We start from the raw sequence: 25,523 nt of genomic DNA, 5'->3' as shown, positions 1-25,523 counted from the left end.
ATCACCATCACCAGACACCAGTGCAAAGGAGGGATGCTAGACGCCTTGTTTTGCAGCTCTTGACGTGACTCAGAATGGTCTGGGAATTACACTTGGAATAAGTGATTAAAAACCCTGACTGCTCTTCCATTACCGTGCATGGGTGACGCTCCCAGCAACGCTGAGCCCAGCTGCACCCTTGTAAATGAGGGCAAAATGAGGGCTGCTGCCTGGCAAGGATGACTTACACCATATGAAATGCGAGCGGTGGGGAGCCAGGGCTCTGCAGTCTGTTCCCTCGTAACCTGGCATAAACCCGGGCTGCTCGCGGCTGGGAGCGCAGGCTTGGGAAACGCATCGATGGGAGGGAGGGCACCAGCCTGCATTCAGCAACGCCGCACCCCAGCACTGCTCATGGCTGTGAAAAAGCCTTTTTGGACGTCAGAGAAGTGATCGCAGGCCTCACACGCGTTTTGAAATGGAGGTGCCCGGACCCCTGATAAGGTTTGTATCTATCTTGAGCATTGAAGTGCGCGGCTTGACAGGGAGCGAATTCTGGTGGGAAGAAGGAAGAAGGGTCTTGGCGGAGAAAATGGAGAGCAGAGGAAGGATTTGAAGGGGAGGGACAGAAGGCTTTAGAAAAAAAAAAAAAAAGCAAATATTTTAGCCAGCAGCTCGCTCAGATGTGCCTGTGGTGCCCTCCTGGGGACCCCAGCAAGCGCGCGGCGTGCTTGGCTGCAGTGGGAGCCTTGCACACCAACACCAGAGGACCTGGGGAAGCCAACACCAGGGCTTTGCCTTCTGTCATTCCAATGTCAGACAGCTCTGAGCTCAAAGGACTGCCGAGCTGTTTTCCGCAGCCCACTGCAGCCCTGGTGCCCGGGAGCACACCCAAAGTGCAGGTTGGTCACAAGCATGACCTGGCAGGGCGAGGACGGGGACAGAGCAAGGAGGATGCGCTGTGCTCAGGGCTGCTCTGGACCCCACGCCAGAGCACATCCTGGCCATGCTGTCTGCTCTCTGCAAGAGAACAGCTGCCCTGCTCTGAGCTGAAATGCAGCTATATGCTAGGGCACTGTGAGAACAGGCTCACCTCCCACCCTGCTGCAGAGGAGCAAAGCGCCGGGTGCAGACGGACTGGCGCGGTACGCCCTCGGTGTCGGCAATGACTGCTGCCCGCACATCAGTTGGCTTTACAGATCCCCTCCCCGACCTCCCACGCTCTCTGCATGTGCGTTCACAAGACCTGCAAGACATCCCACGCTGCAGCCTCTTCAGGTCAGGTCCTGGGCATCTTCACAGAGCAGGTGACTGTCATTACACAGGCTGCAAGAGCTGAAACTCACTGCCGAGGAGGTAAATATCCCATGAGATAAGGAGCAGAGACACTACTACAAGGGGTAGATGACAAATTCCCCTATATTTTTGCTGAGAAGCTCCAAGCTGTCACAGCAGCGCTCTACCAGGTGCCTCCCAAAGCTTGGTAGAAAAGCATCGTCTCCCTCCCCCAGGTGGGAAGAAGACCAGGAATCCAATGAGTGGATCGACGGGCCGAACTCCACCTGCATGGGCTGTCCTGCTCCGAGGACCACAGGGCTTCCTGCTCTTATTTAGGTGCCCATCAAAACCCGGTTGGAAGAAGCTTCAAATATCTTGGTCCAAGTGACGGAGCCAAGCTGCACACCGGGTCTGAGCTGAACTGTTGGCATGGGAGTCACGGGTCTCTCTACGAGCCTGTCCTCTTGGCCACTGCAGAGATCCCACGAGATTTGGGAAGGGAGAATAAACCCTCTCTCCCTCTCAGATCTGAGTCACTTCGCATGAACCCCAACCCTTCCTGCTCTGAAACACCAACCCACCCCTCAACAGCTGGATCTCCTTACTTATTCCTCATTACCAGAAATTAACATGGCCACAGCATTCAGCCCGGCCTCCCGGCAGATGGGGCCGAGCTGTGCGCTCCTCCCTCACTCTGCCCCATCCAACCACCCCACGTCCTCCTCCTGGAGCTGTTCCCACCCGCTGCCAGCTGGGTGGATCGTAGGCAATGATGTTAGCCCGTCCTGGTGGGTTGGACGAGCCTCGGCTACAGCTTGGGCTAACTGCATTACAGCAGTCTAATGCTCCCCGTCTCTTTTTTCACTTCCCAAAAGCCTCTTTCACTGACCTCCTTCCTTCCAGATGATTATCCCACCCATGTAAATTCGTCACTGCCTCCTATAAAATTTGCAAAGCTCAAAATAACAAACTTCGGTGTCCCTTATATTTGAGAAGAAAGAGAAAAATCTAAGACATCTGTTATTTTGAAGTTTGCATATATTTTGTGAGAGTTTTACGAGGCAGCAATCTGAAAGTTTGGATAGTTTGTGCAAACCAGGGCCGTTTCAGTGCAGACCTTCTGATGTTTCCTTCCTTAAGGGGCTGAAAGATCTTAAGAACCACAACAACTTGCAGCCTACCGGCTTTTAGCATTGGCTCAACTTTGCCATAATCATTACAATTCACCATCTATATTACAGAGAAGTCCAGAGACACAGCCAAGATGGCATTTATTATCATGCTAGGCAAGCTGCTGCTGGTTTACTTGCAACATAAAAGACAGTGCCTGCCCTGGAAAAGCCAAGAGGCGATTCCCAGTGGAAACACAAGACCTGCTGTGACCTGCCGTGGCCATCCAGGCAGGTTGTGGCAGAGCTGGGAAGCACCCAGGGCCCCCCAGGGGTACCCCACCACCTGGGAGGAATTCTGGTCAAGAAGATCATTTTTTTGTAGCCACCTGCCTTCACCTCACCTCGTTCCCCAAGCTGACTTGCTCTGTGGCAAGCACAGGGATTTGCCATGACATGGCGGCAGCAGCAGCACCACAGCTGATGCCGACATCCCATTTTTTCCCCATTATTTCCCAATAATTTTTCCCATTATTTCCCAGTAATTTTATCCCACGCTGCAGCCCTGTCCCCCTGGACCTGCACTAACACCACATCCCTCTGCTGTCACCCTGCAGAGCTGTCTGCTCGCGGGCTCACACAGCCATCACCTTGCTTCATACTGCACCGAGGGGCGATCCCTGCACTCCTGCCTGGATGTAAATCCAAACCAACCCTAACCCCCACAGGCTGCTCCTGCCAGGAGTTCACGGTTTCCCACTTGGGCACCACAGAAGGGGCAATATCCCTGAAATTATGACGATAATTACAGCATGGCAGGCCTTAAACGTAGAGAGAGACGGTCCTCCTCTTAAGGAAACTGCATTCCTAGCAAAACGCAGCACAACAGACGACCCACAGGAGGTCTGTTTAGCTCTGTGTGTTTTCATGTGCCTGCCACACAGCCTCAAAGTTCTTACTGCCAAAAACAGTGCTTCTCACCAAGTCCGCACTGCTATCCAGGCACACGTCCTCACCTGCGAGAGGAGTCCGTCACAACTCACCTGCTCTTGTATTTGTATTTCTGGATTTCCACTGAAAGAGGACTACCATCCTTTCCTCTCCCGTTTCTTAAATATATATATATATATATAATTAGAAAGCGGACAGGCAGCTAGGAATTTCTGAGGTTTGACGGCACATAATCAGAGACGAACCTTACCAAAATAGAAGTCATCTTCAGAGGAAACAACCCGCTGGACTGCTCCCTGCTCATTTTTAGCAAGGAGGCCAGGTGAGTGCGGACAAGTGCTAGTTATCCTCTGAGTCACGGGAAGCAGCCTCCGAACGCCGGCCTTGCCCATGGCTTTAGAGGACTACATAATATGCAGCCAGGTTGATGCGAGTATCAGGGCTCGCAATTTCTCTATGAAATCTGGGCTTTGGATAACTCGGAGCTCCAGGGCTGAGGTCAGGCTGCTGCCGAGTGCCTGCACTTCGTAACAAAATTGGCCAAATTCTGGTCAGGGCACCAAAGCCCCACAGACATCACCAGCTGTGCTGTCTGGCCCAGTGACCAGCAACTTCTCCACCAACAGAACCAACAGGACGAGAGGTTTCATGGCCAGCTGGAAGGGACCTTCAAAGATCACCTAGTGGAACTGCACATAGTAAGTTCTGCACATCCCACAGTCCCCTTAAAGCAAGATTCACACAATCCCCCACACCCTGCTCTCCCTGCAGCCCATAGCAAACCCTGTGCTGCCATAGGCAATCATGCCTTCAGTCTGCTGGGCTTTTGGGAAAAAAAGCTTTCCTCTCTTCTGGGTGGGTTTCACACCAGGGACAGGGCCCCTCTGACAGCCCCAGGGACAGACAAGGCAGTGTGCTCATTTGCCCTAATGAGCTTCCTGGGTTCCCCCTGTGCTCCTCAGCCCCAGTGCTTTGTGTGAGTGCCCAGGGAGACTGCCTCTCCTTTCCTGTGCTTCCCACCAAAAAGAAGCAGGACTTGAACCAGAAACAATTTTCTGGGCCAGGACCGACCAGATCCTCCTGCCTACCTGGGGCACTAACCGCGATGCCACCACCAGGCCGTGCTTTGCTCCCTGACCACATCATGGTGCAGTGAGAGCTGCTGCTGCCTCAGTGTTGTTTTAATCCAAGGATGTTTGTTGTGACAGCTGCAGCCCGAGAGGCAGCCGTGGAAAACGACTGCAGGAAAAGGGCTGGGAAGAAGCTACCAAAACTTCCCAGAAACGGGGGTCAGATCCTCCTGCCACCAACATACCCGGATTTCCCTGGGAAGAGCAGCACCCAGCCGGCATGGGGGAGCACGATCACATAAATACCAGCCCTGATTGAACTGCAGAGGGCACGACATTTACCAACAGGATGTAACCTTTCCGTACATCTCCTGCAAGTGATTAGCGCTGAGCACGCTCCGTGCCATTTAGCCATCACCACCGAATGATGATCAGATTAAGTCATGACAGAGCTAACGAAAAACTTGTGGAGAGCACCAGGCGGTACTCCCCGGCCCGACCAGGAGAGAAGAGCAGCGAGGAGACAAGTAGTAGTGGGAGCACGGAGAGCATCAGGGACTGAGCTTGCTTAAGCAGAGCAGCCACAGACCTGGGAATTGACGGTGAGCAGCATTTGCTACAGCAAATCCTGGAAATAAGTTAAGGGAAAACTCTTCTGAGAACCCTTCCAGCTGTACGCCTCGGCACATCTGGGGGAGTGCAGCTCCATCTCACAGCTAGGGAAGGCAAGTCGGAGACAAGCACCGACAGCAGCGAGCGCCAGCTGCAGGACTGACGGGGAGCGGCCAGAAAACCTCCCCTAAGGACTGGCTTCCTACCAAAAACCAGATCTCTGACAACAGCCCACTTGCAACACTGCTCAGGAGACCTGTTTTCAGAATTTTCACTGAAAACTGAGGTTCTCTGTTGGAGAAAAGAGAGAGAAAAATAATGCATCTCAACCCTTAAGAGCACATTTATCCATTCAAAGGATGGGGCACCAGACCTTCCCCAGGCCACAAAGAGCATCACTTGGATTTCCCCTTTCTGTTATTAACCTGAGATCTACCCAACATCAGACACCTCTTCTGCAAATCCTGCTCCAATTTAGGCAAGCTGAGAGCCCTACATGATGTCTGAGGGGCAAGACACCACAGAGACTTTGCTCAGACCGCTTGTCATCTCTTGGTGGTTTGCACTAGTGTTTGATGGGGCACAAGCAGCAGAAGGGGACTTCAGAGAGAAAAACCCGAAGACAGGCCCACAGCTGAAAAAAATCTTCATCAGGCTGCCACTGCCACCAGCTGTGGACCTGGTGTCTTTCTCCTACAGCACAGGGCCATCACCTTGCACATTTTCCCAATCTCAAGAGCAGAGAGGTCTACAGGACACAGACATCCCCAGCAAAGGCATGAGCTTTGGGAAGTGACCCCCCAGCATCGTGTCCAGCACTCCCACGGGACACGTGTCCTCTGCCTCTTTCCACGGCCTGGGGTACCTGGGAGCGAAGAGTTGGTTGGAGAGTACATGCTCTGCTTCCAGAGCTGTCCCAGCCCACAAAACACACACAAAACACAGCCTCACGTCCCAGATCACGCTGCTGCCTCAGCCTTCCCTCCATCCCACAGGCACCCAGATCACACAGGTTCCTCTCCAGAGCACATTCAGTACCAGGCCCTACAGGGTTAAACTTCACAGCCTCAAAAATAGCGCTTTAACCCCAATAGCGTTTTAACCCCAAGAACAGGAGCAGAGGGAAAGGACAGCATGCCTCCCCCACAAAGCCACACGCCTGCATTCGGGCAATATCTCACCTGAATCCTTATTAAAGCAATCCAAGTCCCCAGGTGTACCAAATTAAAACCAGGACTGCCTCCCACAGCTGGGTGCTCCCTGGGTCCGCACAGCTTCGGCAGAGGATGCCTCAAAGTCAGCAACCGACTCTGCTGAAATAACCCTGCCTGCAAACGCTTCACCTTTTTTTTTTTTCTTTTTCTTCCCCTTTCCGCCGCAGTTTTGCTCAGAGGTCTGGCCAGACTCACGGCTCTCCAATCCGTTTAATAAATCATCTCCTCACCACGCCCAGAAGCGAGAGGCAAATCTGTGTCTCCCAGGCACCTTGCTGATTGGGCTAACATGCCTTGCACTAATTACCCTGAGAGGAAGAGCACGGCTCGGGTGACACGTTTATGAAGATAAATATTTTAACTTCACAGTTAGTGCCGCAAACTCGTTCCAGCCGGAGAGACTCTTAAGTTGATTCAACAGGAAAATGCCTTGATAATTAATTTTTTTTTTGTTTTTTTTAAGGCCATGAAATATTAATTTCGGTGAAACGTGTGGCGTGCGTTTCAGGTGCGATTAGGAGAAGCTGGGTGGTGGAGGAAGGCAGCGCTCGGCCCTGTCTCGCCTCGCTATAGCAACGGGGAGGCCTTGGCAACCCGCGGCCCTCGGGTTATTGAGACGGGAGCAGGAGGAGTCGGAGCGGTGTGCCAAGGGATGCACGGTCAACAACCTGACCCGGCTCCTGCTGGGAGGACAAAGCGCCTTGCCTCGCGCATGAGTGGCCACGGGTCCGCCTCGGCTGCTGTGGCTCCCCAAAACTTCCCTCTGGGGCCTGTACTGGGGACAGAAGTGCCACACGGGGGACGCGCATCCCCTCACCACACCCTGGGGATCGGTGGAGGATGCTGTGAAGGTGCACGAGCTGCTCCCTGGTGTCCCGAGAAGAAGGTACTGTGCTCAGGACCCGGGCTGAGCCTGCAGCCAGCTGCTGTCCCCAGGCTCCCTGATGGCAGCACGAGGACATGCCCAGACAGATGGGGACCTGGAAGCTCCCAAGTGACTGCCACTCAGCCACTGCAGCAACGTGCGCCGCTGCCACCTCAGCACCTCGGGAGGTTTGCTCTCACCGGCGTAATTCACTGTCAGATGCAAAGGCATAGAGCCCTCAGATCAGCTCGCTGCAAAACACCACCTCTTGGTGACTGTCTGCTCCTGAGCTGCTTCAGGCCTGGGCTCCCAAACCGGGGGCAGGACAGTCTGGGGCCTAACCCAGCTGCCACCAACTCCTGGCCACCCTGGGTCCCACCTGGACAGGGCGGTACGAGCCGTAACCCTTCTCCCTTGTCAACGAGGGGCTGCCTACCAGGGGTCCCCTAAAAAGCCCTGCACCACCCTACAGAAGGGATGTCAGCAGCCAAAGAAACCAGCTCCTGCATGCTTCAAGCTCCAAAAACACACCCTGCGGCTTCCAGCCCAGCACCAAACATCTCCCACCTGCCCCCCTCCCTGGTCTCACCCACCAAAATGGGCTTCTGATTGGGGTCGGCTGCTTTACTGCCAGCATTGCTATTCAGGCTGCTAGCAGGACAGCAATAATCCACGCTGAGCTTCCTCAGCAGCGTGAGTCAGTCCTTTTGGTGGCAAGAGGTCTGTTTGTCCGTAGTGCCGCTCTTCTTGGCACCCGTAAGCCCCAGGGCTGTGTTCCTCCCGCTGCTCACTCTGCTATCATACTTTCCACCCAAACTCAGCTGTTTCTTTCCGCTCTAGCACCTAGATTAGCCCAAATAATTTCCTCCCCCAGCCCCCATAGTGCTGACCCACAAGCCTGCCCTACCCCAGGCACAGCCCACCAAGACCCTCCCCTCCACCACAACCCCAGCGTTAACTCCTCAGGGGCTTTACAGGCACAACACAGCCGTACAGGATGAAGCAGGCAATAGGGGCAGTTCCAGACAGGATTATGGCTGCAGTGATCCAAACACAGCACTGGTCACCTCATCCTCGCAGATGCCCCCACCACTTCAGCCAAGACCATCCCCGGAGACCCCGATGCCGGACACCAGCGCAGCCCAGTGCTCAGCATTTCCCTCTCTCACTCCTGCAGTCCTTGGAGGCAATTAATGATAGCACTGGAAGCGTTCATCCTTCAGCAGTCGGGAGGAAAGCTGCCAAGGAGGGCCTGAAGGCCTGCTAGGTCTGGGCAGTGCTGTGTTTAGATACCACTACAAATGGAGGAGCAGTAAATGAGGGTAGATCAGATAAAGCAATAGCGATGCCACTCGAGAAGAGAGGGTGTAGAAAATTTAAACACACGATTCCCATCCCCGAGCCAGCTGTTCAGATAGAGCACATTGGCCAGGCCCCACGGAGCTACGCTGATATCCACCTGCTGAGGGCTGGGTCCAAGTCCCTAGGACCCTTCTGGGTGGCTGTCAGCGGTTTTACTTGCTTTTATTTTTGACTGGGCTGGAAAGTACCTCCACCAGAATGCACCATGCCCTTTCGAGCACATTAAGAATGAGAGCTATCAGAGACAAATGTCAAAATTTTAATAACAGGCTAGTCGAAAGCAGTGCCCTGCTTCCCTCCCCGCCAGCCCGCGGGCCGTGCCCCAGTCCTACAACCCCAAAGGAAAGGAGAACTGGGGTACGGGCTGCCCACAAAGGCACCTGGGAGCCCTGCTGAGCATCTGAGAGCAGAACAGAACGAGACAGGGCCGTGTGTCATCCCAGCAGCCCCTCTCAGAAGCCCGCCAGCACTAGATAGCAGGATGCTCTTTATCTTGTTACCGGTGACTAAGAACATCCACACTGTGACGGTACCACAAAAGTACAAGTGATGGAAAGTGGCCCTTGCCCAGGCAAGATGGATCTTTTATTACGCTTTGTTTCCCTCTCATGTTAATAAAGAGAAAGCCATGAAGCATGCGATCCTTTTAGGTTCTCTGAATCCACTTAGATTTTAATCGCTGGAGCTGAAGCTTTCCAGGAATTAAATAGCTGCAAGACACGACGTGGGTGAAGCGAAATCAAACACAGAGCCTCCAACTTGAAAGGCAAACTAAAAGGATGACAGCGCTAGTTATACTGAGGGAGAAGTAAGGAGGAAAGGAAATTAAAAGCAATTAAAGGGAATTAATTAAAAGGTATGACGGAACTATGAAAGAGGAAAAACAGCTATGCAGAGCTCCCTAAATATCCCAAACTTTTAATTGTTGCACTTAGAACTGCAAGCCCTAGAGGTTCAAAACCCCTGAGGCAGTTTCAGGGAAAAAAAAGATTCCCATGACTTAAACAAATGACTTCTTTGCCTCTGCGTCTCCACGGCAGACAAGTTTTGGAGCCTCTCCTCCAAAGAAGGGCCCTGCTCTCCCCGCTTCTCCGCTGGTAAAAAAAAAAAAAGCAGAGAACCACGTGGGCACCTGGCACCAGCAGCTGGGGCTTTTCCTACCGGTGCTGTGCTGCTCTTCTCCCCAGGGCTTTCTGGATTATTCACACCACCGAGACCCTGCGGTCCCGGTAGCGTGGTCCTCGGGGCGGCAGGGCACCCATCAGCGCTGAAAGGTGTGGGTGCTGCAGGGGGGCTGGATCAGGCCCAGGGACGTCAGCTGAAGGGGGCTGCCTGCTGTGGAAATGCACCGCCTGCATTTTCCACATTCTCAGAAACCTGTCGTTTTCTGCTCGTGATCCCCAGTTACAAGCCTTAATGAGGACCTCGATGAAAATGTTGTCACGAAAAGGGCTGCAAGAGCAGGACACCCTGCTCTGCAGTCAGTGCCCGCTGCAGCCCTTCCCTGTGCCACCTGAGCTGGCTTTAACCTCGACAGGCAAGACCCATGCTGTTCCGGGGGAGCAGCACAGGCATCTCTGTGACTGCAGGTGCACCGTTTTCCCAGGATGCAAACTCCGCAAATGCAAAAATACACAAAACAGAGGCAGAATTGCATCACCAGCACTGGGGGTGCTTCAGAAGAGAACTGGGGCCAAGCATGCAGCAACACCCAGAGCCTGAGCTCTGCACATGCAGCGCTGCTGGAGATGCACATGGGGAGACAGGCACGGTGCAGAGTCCTTTTGGGCATCCGCGGGCCAGGCATGGAAAGGAACAGGGCTGGGCAAGGGGCACCTGCACCCCAAACCCAAGCAGCACACACACTCCTGTTTCCTCCACAAATTCACCAAAGGCTTCCTTGGCTTCAATTAAGTGGCAGTAGCAGGCATCTCATGCTGATTTACACAACAATAACCCTGTTTCCAAACACACAGGCTTCAAGTAGCTCGCCCCAGTGAAAGAGCCAAGCTGTTCCTATGAAAGTGAGAACTTCATTATCAGTTACCTACCACAATTTAGAATTGTCAAGTCTTTTTTTTTTTTTTAAAGGCACAGCTAACGTGACATGAAAAACACTCATTTTTGACCCAGGCCTAGGGAGGAATTTTTTTTTTTTTTTTTTTTTTTGCGTTTTGCTTTAAAGACAGAAACTGTTTCATGCTTTGAAGTTAATTATAACTATTTTGCTTTAGACATCACTTGCTCGGGAAGTTATAAGCCTTCCAGATCTCTCTGGTTTATGTGGTACGGAGACAGACCGAGGTTTGAAAGTCACAGCTGTCAGAGGCCCGGCTTCCATTAGGAAGATTAATCTTCCCTGAGATGCATCCATGGGAAGGTCTGAATCACAGGGCTGGATCCTGCTCCCGATGACACGGTGTCGGGAGGACTGCAGGGAGGCGATGCAGGGAGGCAAGGACAGCCACAGCCTCCCTGCCAGCACGGGAGCAAGCGGGGAGCTGTCTGCGAGCTGCAGTGCACACAGAGCCCCCCAAACGCTCACCACTCTGCTTTTTGGGGTGCAACAGCCCTCACCCAGCCTGGAGGGAGAAGATCCCCAGAAAACAAGCCCTGTTCTCCCACCTGGATGTTTTTATGGTGCCATCGTCCCACGGGGAGACTCCAGCCTTTAACCTGGGGACTGGCAACTGGTTCTTGCTACCTTTCCCTTCCAAAGCCAGCAGAGTGCAGCTTGCCTCGCTGCAAATTAAAAGGCAGCAGCTGATAAGTGATTAGCATACACTTCCCGCTGCATGAGGCCGTCATCGACAAAATAACTATAAACCTTTTTTAAAGCACCGACTCTGAAGAATTATTCTGCCTCTGGGCTCCATTGAGTTTGCAGTGCCCTGTATTTGTTTCCCAGCTGAGACAATTGCAAGTTAAGTGTTCACTGTTGTTGCTGCTACAGGGATTGTGCTGCTAAATAATTCAGTACCCAATTACTGTTTAACAAGATCACTCCCCACCATTCCAGTGGCGATCCGGAGTCCAGACCAAGAGACTCCAGCAGAAGGGAGCCTGCAATAAGCCCCGGTTCGATGTGAGGACTGGGGCTGGTGCTCTTCTGTGCAATGCACAACGCAGAGAAAGAGAAGGGAGCACTAACAGTGGTGCCGTGCCCACCAGCGAGGGCTCAGGCTGGTGCCAGTACACGCCGCATGTCATCATCTGCTAAATTAGGGCTGTAATGAGCTGCTGCTCGCCTCTAGGTCACCCACTCGATCACCACCTCCTCAAACTGGTGATGGCAAAGAGTCCTGCTTGGCTCATCACCAGCAATGGCACAGCCGGGGATGGGTCCTCCTCCCGCTGCAGCAGGAGCGATGGGTTGGAAACGCAACCACTCGTGGTTTTAAAGCCCCATCGATACACAGGGTGCACGGTTGGCTGCCTCTTGGCTGCTAAACGAGAGCTGATCCAAAGGCTGAACTCTCCAGTTTCACCCCTGAACCTCACCTCCATGTGGGGCACCACCACCAGGGCTCCCCTGACCCCATCTCCACCACTGCGGCACAGCACAGAAACGCTTCATTTTTAAAGACACCCATCCTGCCTCCCCTGTTCCTTGGCTTTTTAGGCTTTGCACAGCTCTAAAAGGGTGTGAGAAAACTTGGAAAGGAAGCCCTGGGTGGTACGGACGACTGGAACAAGGAGCAATCTGTGCCCGGGGCAGGGGCGGCAGAGCCCACGGTGGCACCCTGGATGGCTGCCGGGGAGGAAATGACACACCGTGCTGCCCTGCTTTTGTCCAGGGGCGAGACCAAAACGAGCCAGAAAAACAAAAACGGATTATTCTGGCTTGTACTGCTCGCCCGCCCCCACACAGGCTACAGGAGGCCGCTTCCATGCTCTGCCCCTGCCAGCCACAGGGCACCGCGGGCTGAGCAGCATCTGGTTCGTTTTAGCACCATTTCTGGACCCATGCTCTCATGCTCGCCAGGCTGCTGCCTGCTTTGCTGCTTTTTGGACTAGAAATCATGGCCAGGAAGCCAGCGCCGAGCGGGAACACGCCGCTGTGCCCAGCAGAGCTCGGCAGATCCCCAGCTGTGCTCACCTAAAAATAAATTAATTAACTTGTCACCCTTGTTATTCCAAAGAAGAGCTTGAAGACATGCTGTTCTTGGTCACCCCCTTGGGTAGGGGCTCTCCGGGCTCCCTGTGCAGACTGCTCCCGCGATGCCCACGGTGGCACGTCCTCTCCTGCTCTCAGCAACCTCTCCCCCACCCCAACCCCGCTCCCTGGGCTCTCACCGCCACGCCGTGCTCACAGCCTCACCTCCTCCATCCCACAGCTGCTGCCCGACCTCAAGCCAGGTCCTTCACCCGCAGCTGCAGCTCATGCAGCTCCTCCCAACCGCCCCCCGTCCCCCTCCAAGCCCCTGCTGTGTCACACGTTTTTCCATCTGTTTTTCCTGTTGTTTCGGTATCTTGCCCTCCGCTGTCACAGGAGCAAAGCTCTCATTATTCCTCAGCCAGAACCATCCCTGTGTCTGTGCCACCTTTCCCTCCCCTGTAGGGCTCTCTCTACAAAGGCAACCCCACAAGGAGCAAGGCACAAAGGCCCTTTTCCTACAGATTAAGGAAAGGAACCAAAATCTCCATCGCTGTCGGATGGTATATGTTATTAACATCCTGCTGAAGTTTCAGAAACACTTTAAAAAAAACCAACACAACAACAACAACAACAAAAAGAACAACAAGCCTGTCATCACCAATAACCTCAAGCTCACTTGGTAGCAGACTTTAAAGGCAAGCAACCTGCTTAAAGCAGAGCCGAGCCCAAGCAAGCTGCCCTGGTCAGGCTGGATGCCCGCATGAGGACAAGTCTCCCAGAGAGGGCTTCCCTGCTAGCACCCAAACCTTCAGCCTAGTCCTCTCCCAGATAAGGATTTCTAAGCTCTCATGTCAGCTTGATAAGAAATAAAGCTAGATCTCCAGTGGACAGAACAGAATTGGTCTGGGTTGCCCCTGTTTTTGCAGGGTTGATTTGCAGTCCTGCCACTGGCAGCAAAGCGGAGGGCTGGGAGCAGGCACATGCGTGGGGATGGCTCTGGGGGCTTTTGGGAGTCTCCTCGCACTGCAGCCGTTTTGTAAAACAGAAACAGAGGCAGAAGAGGGTCAGAAACAGTGCAGACATCTCGGGGCAGGGAGCACCAGCCTGCGTAACATCATTTTACTGAGCAAGCTCCAGCTTTGCCTTGCTCAGCCCGGACTAAAGACAATTCCCTTTCCCCCTGCTGAAGAATCCTCCCGAGCACCTCCGGCACCGCAGAAGACCCAAACCTGCTGCTGTCCCTCCAGGACACGACAAAGGGAGGCACAGACACCCTGCCCTCACCCCAAGCACCCCGGCCACCCACCCCATCATCCTGCTGGCATCCTGGCCCACAAAAGAAAAGCTGCTTCCTGCTGCCGCGCCGCTTCCTTTATGCTCCCAAGGAGTTATTATTGAGTTATTATTGATAACCTATAGGCGCTGCTGGCCAGCCAGCCCGCTGCGTCTGTGGCAGAGGCTCCCCTGGCTCAGCTGCTCCTCGTGAGGCACCAAGGGGGAGGTTTAGTCCTCGTGGTCAGCCCGGCCACCTGGGTCCCCCAGTGGACCTGAGGCACCAGGGTGCTCGTCAGCTGCACCAGCCACCCACGGCACCTCCATCCCCAGGCATGGCAGCGATCAGCCTGATTCCACCGTCTGAATTCTGGGGTATTTGGAAATCCACGAAACCATCCCCTAGTACAGGCAAAAATAGCTATGAATGCTTAGGAGCAAAAGGGGAAGAGAAGTGAAACTGGCTGCAAATATCTTGGGGGTGCACGCTGCGCATTCTGCTGAACCCGCCGTGGTGGCTGCCGAAAACCACAGAGCACAAGGATGTCCCCGTCCCGGCACAGCATGGGGCGCAGCATGAAAGGAGAGAGGGCAGCTCTGCTTTCCTCAATGGCATTGCAATACCCAATGATAAAGTGGTACCCTGTGCTGCAGAAAAACGAGCGGTTTGTGCATTTTTTCCAAGCCACACCTGCACTTTGTCCACCGACTCGTTCCCCTCCAGACTTATTCAGACACTCGTTACTGGCAAGGCACTTCCCACCAACCATCAATTTTGCTAAGAAAAAGAGTAGACCCCTAGGCAAGATTAGCTTTCTGTCTCCCAAATAGGCAATTATCTCTTGCCACACTATGTAAGTCCAACATGCAGGAGTAAGCTTTACACAAACGGTGCCTTTAAAGTACAAATTGTTGCAACGTATGATAGTAACCGGGGGGGGGTGGGGATTTGCAGCAATGGGGAACTTGGGCTCCTCCTTACCTTTTGGTTTCCAGGCACATCAAGCTTCAGCCACCCACAAATCACAACCACGGCTGTATTGCATGCAGCACCCCTCCCTATTTTAAGACTATTTTAGAGGAGGTGAAAACGAACTCCTTCCCCTCCGAGCCCCATAGACACACGCTAAATACTACCCAGCAACCTGGATTCCCAAGTGGAAGGTCTAACTGGAACAGATGTAAAACACTTTCAAAGCAAACTGCTGCATATACCTACTATCTGGTGGCATGATGCGCCTAAAAATTGTCTTGTCATTTATTTGGGATTGCCTACAGAAGAAAACCCCGCTGTTAATAACTGTGCAGTAAGACGGGCATGCTAGCCAAATGCATAGCCAAGCATCTTCACTGCACACCATCAATACCCATATATATTAAGTAGGCAGATGCAGACAGAGATTAGGAAACATTTTTCAAGATCATTAGTACAGCCCTACCGCTTGTAAAGGCACAAGCTTCAGGATGCAATGAGCTGAAAGTCAAAACAGAGACTTGAGATTTACATCCAGGATCAGGCTGCGGAGCGTGAAGCAATAACGGGGGATCTGGATAGCACCAGCAGCAAGCTGCATGTAATGCGACTTCTTCAGACAGGCAAAGCAGGCAAGAATGAAGCATGCACAGACCTATGCAGATTCCAGCCCATGACACACTCGGCAGTGATTAAAAAGTCTAAGAGGTTTCCAGAGAACAAAACCCAAGCCCCTTCGGTCATTAGGTTTTGTTTTTGTTTTTGCTTTAAACATGAAAAAGAAAATAAGCAGCACTTCCTGGGAAACAAGAAGCCCTGAGAACAGTTTCAGGGACACCCCTCGTGCGTCTCTGCTCTCCCCCAAAAGCCGTCGAAGGAGCTGAGCTACAGGTGGAGCAGTTCTCCCGGGGAAGGGAAGCACACATTTCTCCAGATCCCGTGGAAAAATGGGTTTGTTTTCATGCCTGAGCACGTCACGCCCTCGACCTCTGCTGCCACCGATCCCCAGCACGTCCCCGTCCACAAGCACAGCTGACACGCAGCCGTCCGAGCACTCTGCAGGAATGCTGTGCATAAACGCCTGCGTGGAACGAATGCAAAATTATGCACCTTAATTTGCATGTGTAATTGCTATGAATTAGTATGCAATTGGCCAATTAGATTCACTTTTTGCATGCATGCAGTTTCTAAATTCAGGCCTCGTCATGGGGCGATCTCCCGGTTTGACAAACCGCGGAGCTGTCTCCAGGTTCTGCTCCCGACCTCAAGACCGTTCTCCAGCTCCTTTGCAGGTTTCCATCAGAAATACGGGCTGAAAACACTCACAGATCCCAGACAGCTTTTAACAAATTCATGGGATTTTACCCATAAAGGACCTCCACGATGGCCTAACCCCACCTCCACCAAAGAACACCGCCTTACACCCCCCTGAAGCCCACGTGCTAACTGGAGGAAGACAGCCGAGCCTGAATTAAGGGTGATGGAGACCCTGTCCTGCCCCTCTGCAAGCATTTTAGCGTTTCGTGCCAAGTTTGGCACACCCAGCACAAAGATGCAATGGAAACACTTTTATTGCCCGATGATAACACGCGTGGGTGGGAAGGACGAGCCGTCCCCATCGGCTCGGAGGGCACACGTTTCTTCCAGCACCAATTTTACCTCTAGACACGGCTGTGCAGAGTCCACAGGGAAGAGATGTCAGAGGAAACAAGCCTCCTAGCAGCCCGATTCCACTCCCAGATTTGAAGCCAGCTCTGTAGGACCGGGCAGGCTTCAAGGACTCGGGGTAACGGAGAGCAGGAGGGGGCTCAACCCTGGGCTGGGCGACCTGGGGACAAGGAACCCAAAATTCTGGGCAGCGTCTCCCTGCCGTCCATGCCTGTGAGCAATGTAGCCTGCCAGGCAGAGCACAGCCAGGGAGATGCAGATTTCGGGACACCCGTGGCAAGGAGCCGGGACCAGCCGGGGAGGCGGCCGGGAGGCAGCGAGGGCCATTTTCCTCTATCTGCGGACAACCCCGGGGAAGAGGAGGAGGAGGACACGGGGAGGGGATGACGAAGCCCCATTAACAGCACCGGGGTTGCCAAGCAACTGGGAGGCACCGAGAGACAATAGGGACGGGGGCCAAAACGCAGAGCGGGGGCGAGGGGAGGCCGGGCACCGCCAGCCCCCCGCCCGAGCGGGTCCCGAGGGATGCTCGCGTGGAGCCGCCCGCGCAGCCCACGGCATCATCGCGTGGCCCAGGGGTGAGGGGAGCGTTATCTCCCCAAAAAACCCAGCTCCCACCCTCCCTCCCTGCCCGGCCTCGGCCCCTTTCATCCGGCATCCCCGGGCAGCGCGGCGGGCAGCGACAATGGAAAGTTACAGCAGATTTCCCCTCCGCCACCGCGCCAGCTCTTGCCAAAAAATGCAACAGAGGAAACTAGCTCAAGACTGGAAGGTTGCTTTAATTTCCTCCTATGATTTTTTCTTTTTTTTTTTTTTTTTTTTTTTTGGGGGGGGGGGCTGGTATTTATTTCTTTTTAACGTCTTCTCGTGCCTCCCAGGAGTGACCCATCCCCGCTGCAAGCCCCGGGCAGCACCAGCACAGCCCCCACGGTCTGGCTCCGTGTGCCGGCAGCAGGCTCAGCAAGGATGGGAGGACCCGTGGCTGTCACAGCAGCATCCTCCCAGAGGCTCTCATCCAAAAAGCGGCTCCTTTTCCTCTGTTTCCCCCAAACCACGCGGTCCTGCACTTTGGCTCAGCCCCAGGACAAACATTTCAAAGATTGTATGTTTTTTTTTCCCAGCAAGCATGTCCTGGGATGTCAGTGAGCAACCATGGGATGGTTGGACCGGATGATCTTGGAGGTCTTTTCCAACCCTACTGATTCCAGAACAACGATCCTATGTCCTGGGGAAGCAGCCCAGGCTCCATATGGACCACGACATGAAGAGCAAGGGGTGACGGGGCTTTGCTCCGGGGCATCCTCCTCCTGCCACGGGCAAAGGCTCAGGTGTCCTCGTCTGGAGAAGCAGGCAGATGGTGCAGGATCCCCACCACGATGGGATTTTGGTAAGAGCTCAGCCTTCGAACAAGCTCGACTTTCAGAGCCCGGATGGAGAAAAGGGCTCTGGGCTCCGGGCTCCGGGCACAGCCTGCTAAAACACGCTGCAGACTCGTGGCTGAGGTTTGCCTGCCTCTTGCTTTCCGCCAGGACCGCACACTCAAGCTGCCGAGCCAGCACACGGGTGTTGTATATGGACTGCTGGGCGTTTATTCACAGCTCGAGGGCCAGTAAAGCCAGCGGGATTAGAAAAACCCCGCACACACAGCCTGCAGAAGGGCTGCTCCCGAAATCGATGGGCTAGCCAGGCGAGCAACATCACTCACACACACACCCTAAGTGCTGCCAGCCCGATCCATAACAGAAGACAGAGACAGAGAAGAACCTCAGTGAAGGGCGGGAGGTAATAAAAGCTGTGTACAGAGTGCGATTCCTAGCAGAGACCGTGTCAATAGCAAGTTTACCCATCAGAGACTTCCTTCCCTTTTAAAAGCTTAGAGTATTATTTGCCAAAACGGAGTGGATGTGCGGATAAATACAGAAATACAACACGGATACAGGCATTTAGTGTGATCCGCACAGAGAGGCGTACAACAAGCATACACGTATGTCTGTACACGTACACGCAAAGCTGCTCAAGTGAGATGCTCAGGTTGCACCGTCAACGCCACAGAAAGTCAGATTTACCTTTTTCTTTTCCACATTTTGAAGAGGCACCACAGAATAATTTCCAAACAGACACTAAATTGATGTACAAATTGGTGTTATTTTGCAAATCCCATCACTCTTACGGGGCGCTTTAAATTTACGACCTGAAGCCGGTGAATTCCCGCATCACGATATTAATTGCACGCTATCAAAGGGCTCGTTTATAGCCTTATAATTTGAAATGGCGATGAAGAAACACCACCCGCTGGTGCTGCCATGCCGCGGGAGCAGGGCGCAGCGCCCCGACGGTTTTGCCCCTGTAACTCTGCAGAAGTTGCTCGGAGGGAGTGTTCTCACTTGAAAAAGCCCGAGAGAAGGCTGAGGTTTCCAGCGCCGAACTGCAGCCCGAGGAGAAGCCCTGCCACCAGGCTGCGAGCCTCTGAGCGGGGCGATTAGCAAAGGCAAGGCTGACAACTGCTGCACTGCTGGCAGACGGCAATGCAATAACCGCGCCGGCTACAAATCCCCGCTGAGCAACTTAAGTGACTATCATCCGTCATGTTTCCCTTCTCCTCTATTTAATTGACAATCAGGATGCTTAAAAGCGACAATGAATACCCAGAATGTTTCCCCTCGCATCACGCTCGGTGTCACAGTGATTGACTTCTGCAAGCCGAGAGGGGAACGGGATCCCGAGCTGCGCTCAGCAGCCGGCTTGCCTGCCTCCTCCAGACCTCATCCTCAGGCCCAACCCTGCTCTGTCTGAGGTCACGGTGTGCCAGCCCACCCCTTTTTTAGTTTTACTTTGTTTTTTTTTGTTGTTTTGAATGTGTGATCGACGTGAAGCAGCACAAAAATACACCCCAAACGCCCCGCGTGCCTACTGCTCGCTCGGACCAGCCGACCTTCTGCGGGCTGCTAGCACCACGGCACACCTCGCTTCTCCTTCCCAGCAAGATTTCAAGGCATGCCTTTGTCTTACCAGGCCAATTTTGGGCCATTTTTTTAATTTATTTATTGGCCTGAGCCAACTTGGGGCTTTCTGGAGCATCGTCACCCCGCAACCCAAAGGGGTGCTTGGCTGGCAGAGGTGACAACCTTCAGCCAAGCCATAAAACTGCCGGCTTTGCCCACTGGCAGACAGAAATAAAGTTCCCACACCGCGTTCGTAGGGGGTGGATTTTCATAAAGACATCCTGGCCAGTCTCCAGCGGGGTTCATCCTATTCGCTGAACCAAGCTTTCCCCGCAGCTCCAAGCGGGGGCGGTAATCCTGCGTGCCGGGTCCCAAACCCTCGTGTCTTTTTGTTATTAACCAGCTGCCGCTACCTCGAGCCTGAGGAGAGCCACATTTCAGCGCTGCGAGCAGCGTTTTGTGTGCACGCGGAAGTTTATAGAGCATTTGGGCACCATTTCCGACGAATGGCCCTGCATAAGCTTAGGACCTCCAACCCGCTGCTCTTGCAAATATTTTTTTTTCCTTATGTTTTCGTGTTGCGCTTATTCATTCAGGTGCCAGCCAGGACTGAGCTATCATTGTGCTGTCTGACAGCAGCAGCAGACACCGCCACCTCCACAGACCACGCAGGAGGAGAGCAGCATCACGGCTTGTGCTTCACGGGTGGGGAACGAAGGCTTGGTGGAACCAGATCCCCCCAAATCCCTGGGAAAACCGCAGCAAAAATGAAGAGAAGAAGAACCCCAGCTCCCAAGCACCCAAGCAAGCATGCCAAAAAGGCGATGATGTCCTGGGTGAAGATGTCCTGGGTGCAGCTCCCTTCCCACCCGGTGACCTGCTTCCCCGCAGGACCGACAAGCACACCCAAGAAACCCTCCAGCGCTGCTCCCTACGGAGCAGGGGGCTTCACCTCGCCTCTGGGGGCTTCTGCTGAGCCCAGCTCTTGTGCAGAGCCTCCCTCTGCTCCTGGGGGTGTGCTGCAGGGCAAGCAGTGCCCCCCCCCCAGCTCCCAACCTGCCTGCTACACCCTCTGAAAAAAAAAAAAAAAAAACAAAAAAAAACGCATTTTCCTTCAGGTCAACCAGCTAAAGTAAATAAGCCTGTGTGTCTCCTTCCAGTTACGGTAACAGGGAACCGGGAGCTAATTACATAGACGAGCTGAAACAGATTCAGAAGAACGGGCAGGGTTGTTTCTTCCAGCTGGACACAACGAGATTAAAAGCACACCGGGACCCGGATCCCTTTTCAGCGGAGCGCAGTGAAACCAGTGGCACTGAACCAGCAGGGCTTAAAATACACGGCGGGGCACACCCTTCCCTCCAAACACACCTGCCACTTTTTTCCCCTCCTCTCTCCCACATCCTCTCTGGAAAGGCCAAACTTCATTCATTACAGAACCGAAATATTTCCTTTTTTATTCTAATATTTCCTGTGCGGAGCCTTCCTTTTTTTATAGCCAACCATCTGGGAGCGGAGAGGGGAGCGGAAGCCCCAGAGCTTTTCAGACACAATTTAAAAAAAAAAAAAAAAAAAGGCATGGTGTTTGATTAAAACCAAAACGCATAAACAAACAAACCATGTACCCAGAATAATGACTTCAGGGGACAGCCGCCAAAAAAATTGTATAAGCTGCCGGAGTGTCACCCGTCCCTCACTCAGGCTCGCGGGAGAAGGGAACGGACAGTGCTGGGGCCGAGCTGTTCCTCGCGCTCCCCGAGGTGCCCTGGGCCAGGCAGGAGGGCGAGGGGCTTCAGAAAATGTGTTTAAAGACTAGGTGCCAGGAGGAGCTTGGTTTTCCTAAGCACCAAGCACCGGGAGCTTCCCACCGAAGGCAGCACGGTCTCTCTCCGCAGCGCCCTGCCTTGCCTGGAGGTGCAGCCATGCAGATTTAGCTGCCCGAACATGTACTCGGGCACATCGTTCTGGCAAGCGCAGAGCCTCCAGCCGGGCAAAACGGCTGAGCAGCTCACAGCAGCAAGCCCGTTAAATACCCCGGTAATTCGGTTTTCTTCCCCGCAGCACAGGCGCCGCTCCACCACCACCGCCAGCCGAGCTGCCTAGGGTTTCGGGAGGAAATCCAGGAGCTCCTCACTTGTTGCCACTCCAGGATTAGGTGTTTCAAAAACCCCTGTAGAGCTTACATGCAGCCACGAACCCGGGCGAGGGGCAAGGGGCTGCTCCGAGGGGCTGCCCACAGGACCAAAAGCGGGGACACCGAGGTCCCCATGCCCTGCTGCTCCCCACCGGGGCTGCAGCAGAGGCTTGGGGCTGGCCGGGAGAGGAAAAAAAGCACGTGTGTGGGGTCGTCCCACTCCCAGCTCCACGACATCCCCCTCGGCCCATGCCAGCCCGAGCGCCACAGGGCTCCCGGGTGGTCGCCAGAAGCCCCCAAGCACCACGACCCTTCCCTGGGTCGGGTCCCCGAGCGCCAGCAGCAGTCCCGCACCGCAGGCGCGGGCACCAAGGCTTTTCACCGCAGGCAAAAGGACCCGGAGCCCGCACTTGCACTTTGATTTCCACTCCGTCTCCTCTTTTTAAGGAAAGGAAGCAGCGATCTCCAGGCTGATCTCTTCTAACCGGCAAAACCAGCTTTGCTTCCAGGCTGTGATGGAAGCGGGGCAAGAAGCGGGGCTCCCCGGGGTGGGCAGGAGCGCCCTTCCTCCTCCTCCTCCTCCTCACACCGCGGGCAGTGCTGAGCCCCCGCTTCCCACTGGGAAGCACTGGGACGCTGCTTCCGAACCCCTGATGCACTCGTGCAGCTCTCACCCCAAAACACCTCTGTATCAACCGACCGGGATCGCAAAGCAGGAGGTAGAAACGTCCAAAACCCGGCACCTCTCCCACTGCCCGGCGCTCACAGACCCCAAAATCCTCATCCCTGGCAGCACCGACACAAGGACCAGGTGCCGGGCGGGTCGGGGATGCTCACCTGCCACCCGGCGCGGGCACACCAGCAGCACGGCCCTGCCCAGGAGCACACCTCGCACGCTCGCTGCGTTTCCTTCCCGGGCTTAAAAGCGCAGTCGCCTTCCCGGAGCTGCCCCCCGCCGAGACGGGGGACAGCCCCGTCACCCCACTCGCCTGTGGGTTCCTAATTAGGACGGGTTACGCAAGCTGCGTTCAGCTGCCCTGCCCTTACAGCTGCAGCTTTCGGCAGCGCGAGCCGAGCTCCCCCGTAATGACAAGCAGGAGGCTCCCAGCTCGGAACGAGAGCCAAGCTGATGCACGGTCCCACTCAGGAGGGGATTTTTTTTTGCCACGTTCACGCCCACAAACCCCCAGCCTCCCCGAGCACGTCCCTCCGGACGGCACGCAGCACGGTGTCCGAGCAGCGCCCAGGTGAGGTGCCACCGGTCACGGGGGTGCCACAAAGCCACCGCGGGCAGGGGACACACGACGCCCTGAGGTCCCCAAAAAATAAGAGGGTGCAAAATCCCCAAGGGAATCAGGTCCGGGAGGAGGGCGATGCCGTGCAGCACCGACACGGGGCTGGCAGAAAGCAGGCTGTGGAGACACGGAGGCTGAGCGGCGAAGCCAAGCGGCTGGCCCAAGGCCACCTGCTCTGCGTGCCTCGCGGTGCCCGCTCTGGCACGGGGCGCCCGCGGGATCCGCATTATGGCAAGCCCCAGAGAGTGAAACGCCAGGAGCCGTGCCTCCCGTCTTCCCGTTAACGGAAGGGTTACATCGGCCCCAAAGCAGCCTGATTTACGGTACGCCCGTACGTGCACGCTCGCATCCGCGTAGAGCATTTGGGCTGCTTGCTCCTCCGCTTCGCCCGTGCACTCACGCACACCCCGAAGCCTCTGCACAGCCAGCAAAAGGCAAAAAGCCTCACATTGCTCCTGGAAGGGAGAGCTGCAGCTCCCGGGGATCTGCTCGCTGCCAGGAGCTGGGGCTTTGGGGCTGAGCCGCCCCTCGGCGCCCCAAAGCCCTGGCAGCGGGTGCCCGGGGGCTGTCCCAGCTGGGGCTCGTGACGGGAACGTGCACCAACAGCCGACGTTTGTCACTCGGGAGTGTCACACCGGGGGGAGACCCGCCTGGGTAACCCACCACCCCACCGCCCGGATCCCGAGGGATTTCCCGCAGGGGATCCCATCTGACACCAAAACACCACGTTAACGCCCCGCACGAGCTCGCAGCCGCTGCTAGATCCAGGGATGGGCAGGACAGGGAATAAAGCATTACAGTCACCACCAAACACTTTTATTTACAGGCGCGGAACAGCACAGACCTATCTGCAGGCTGCGAGCGAGGAGGCACAGGTGAGGGGACCGGCCAGCCCCGCACACACCGCTCCCCCCCCCGGCAGGTAGCTGGGGCTGCTCACAGACCGTGCCCGCAGCACACGGCCGGGCGCAGGCTCTGCCCTTTGTGCCGCGTTCAAAAAAATAAAATAAAATAAAATAAAGGAGGAAAAGTTATGTCGCTAATAAAGGGCTCTGCTGTGCCATCAATTTCTGCAGCCGTAACGATCTCGGGAGGGAGCTCAGCGGCGCGATCGGTCGGGCAGCACGGCGAGGAGGTTCAGCGCCCGCACGCCGCTCCCCCAGCCCCAATTTTTTGGGGGGGGGGCTCGGGGCAGGGGGTCCCCGGGTGCCCTGCGGGACCCCCTCCTGCCAGCGGGGGACAGTGGCAGGATGGGACATGGGGGGACCCCCCCACGGGACACGGTGACACGGGGGGACAAGCGGCATCCGCACCCGTGGCACCTGGGGGGGACACGGGGGGGTCCCTGGGCACAGCGGGTACAGGCGGGTGGGAGGTAAAAGATCATCAGGTGGTGCCGGATAAAGAAATGGGATAAATGGGATGGATAAATGGGATAATGGAAAAGGGATAGGAAAAAGGGATAAATAAGAGGGATAAATAAAAAGGGGTAAATAAAAGGGGTAAATAAAAGGGGGTAAATAAGGGGGGTAAATAAGGGGGGTAAATAAAAGGGATGGATATGGGATGATGGACATTGGATAAATAAAAGGGATCAATACATGGGACAGATATGATGGATACAGGATGATGGACAAATGGGTTAAAAAAAGGGGGATAAAAAGGAATAAATAAGAGGGATAAATAAATGGGACAGGTATGATGGATATGGGATGACGGCTATAGGATAAATAAAAGGGACAAAGAAAAGGGATGGATATGGGATGATGGATATGGGATAAATGGGATAGATATGGGATGATGGATATGGGGCAAATAAATGGGATAGATACGGGATGATAGATATGGGATAAATAAATTGGGATAAGTAAGTTGGGATGGATCCGGGATGGAGGGATAGGGGACGGAGGGATACGGGATGAAGGGATACGGGATGGGGGGGACGGGGGACGGAGGATACGAGACCGGGGGATACGGGACGGGGGGATACGGGACGGGGGGATACGGGACGGGCTCTGCGGGGGCTGCCGGCGCACTGGGGGCCGCGGGGACTCGGTTCTGCCCGAAGCGGGGCGCGGAGCCGTCGGGGCGCAGCCTTGGGGGGGGGGGGGGGGGGGGTTGGGTAGCGGGTGGCACAGCAGCGGCGGGCGAGGGGGCGAAGTGGGGGGACGCCGCACCCCGGTGACACCCCAGGACGGCGAATCCTCCCCCCACACACACCCCCCCCCCCACCCTCCCCGCCGGTTAATTAACGACACTAATTAGCGGGGACGGACCGGGGGGTGGGGGCGCGGACCCACCTGCGGAGCGGCGCTCGGGGCCGGCGTCTGGCGGCGGCTCGGGGCGGCGGGCGGAGGCCCGGATGTCGGCGGTGCCGGTGCCGCTCCCGCCCTGCCCCCGCCTCCCCCCGGCGCCGATCGCTCCCCGTCCAAACGCCCCCCGCCCCCCCCCCGCCGCCGTCGCCGCCGCCGCCGCCGCCGCCGCCGCCCCGTCGGGGCGCCCCGGGGGCCCCGCCCCTCCCCGCCCCTCCCCGCCGCTGCGGACGGACGGGCGGCGCAGCCAATGGGAGAGGAGGGGAGTGGGAGGTGGGAGGGGCCTACGAGCAGGGCCCGCCCCCTGGCGGTGCCTCAGGGGGGTGCCGTGAGGAGAGCGCTGAGGGCCGGCGACGGCGGCGGGCGGCCCCCGGGGGGAGCGGGGACG

General features: G+C 55.4%; 1 protein-coding gene across 4 annotated transcripts in view; it reads right to left on the bottom strand.

Annotated features, from left to right (window-relative positions):
• The window catches only part of ZBTB7C (zinc finger and BTB domain containing 7C), a 139,744-nt gene extending 114,573 nt beyond the window's left edge, over nt 1-25,171 (bottom strand). Inside the window, exon 1 of one of the 4 annotated variants that reach the window (XM_040540572.1) lies at nt 25,124-25,171. The gene's annotated coding sequence lies outside the window, so the exon portion shown is untranslated. Of the gene's footprint in view, nt 1-6,180; nt 9,555-25,123 lie in introns of those variants that run through there. The other 3 variants (XM_040540575.1, XM_040540574.1, XM_040540571.1) reach the window with 3 other exon arrangements.
• Between the last annotated feature and the right edge of the window lie 352 nt (nt 25,172-25,523).

Source organism: Cygnus olor, chromosome Z, assembly GCF_009769625.2.
Source record: "Cygnus olor isolate bCygOlo1 chromosome Z, bCygOlo1.pri.v2, whole genome shotgun sequence".
Classification (NCBI taxonomy): domain Eukaryota; kingdom Metazoa; phylum Chordata; class Aves; order Anseriformes; family Anatidae; genus Cygnus; species Cygnus olor.
Note: the sequence above shows the minus strand (reverse complement) of the source record. Positions and strands in the feature narration are given on the sequence as shown.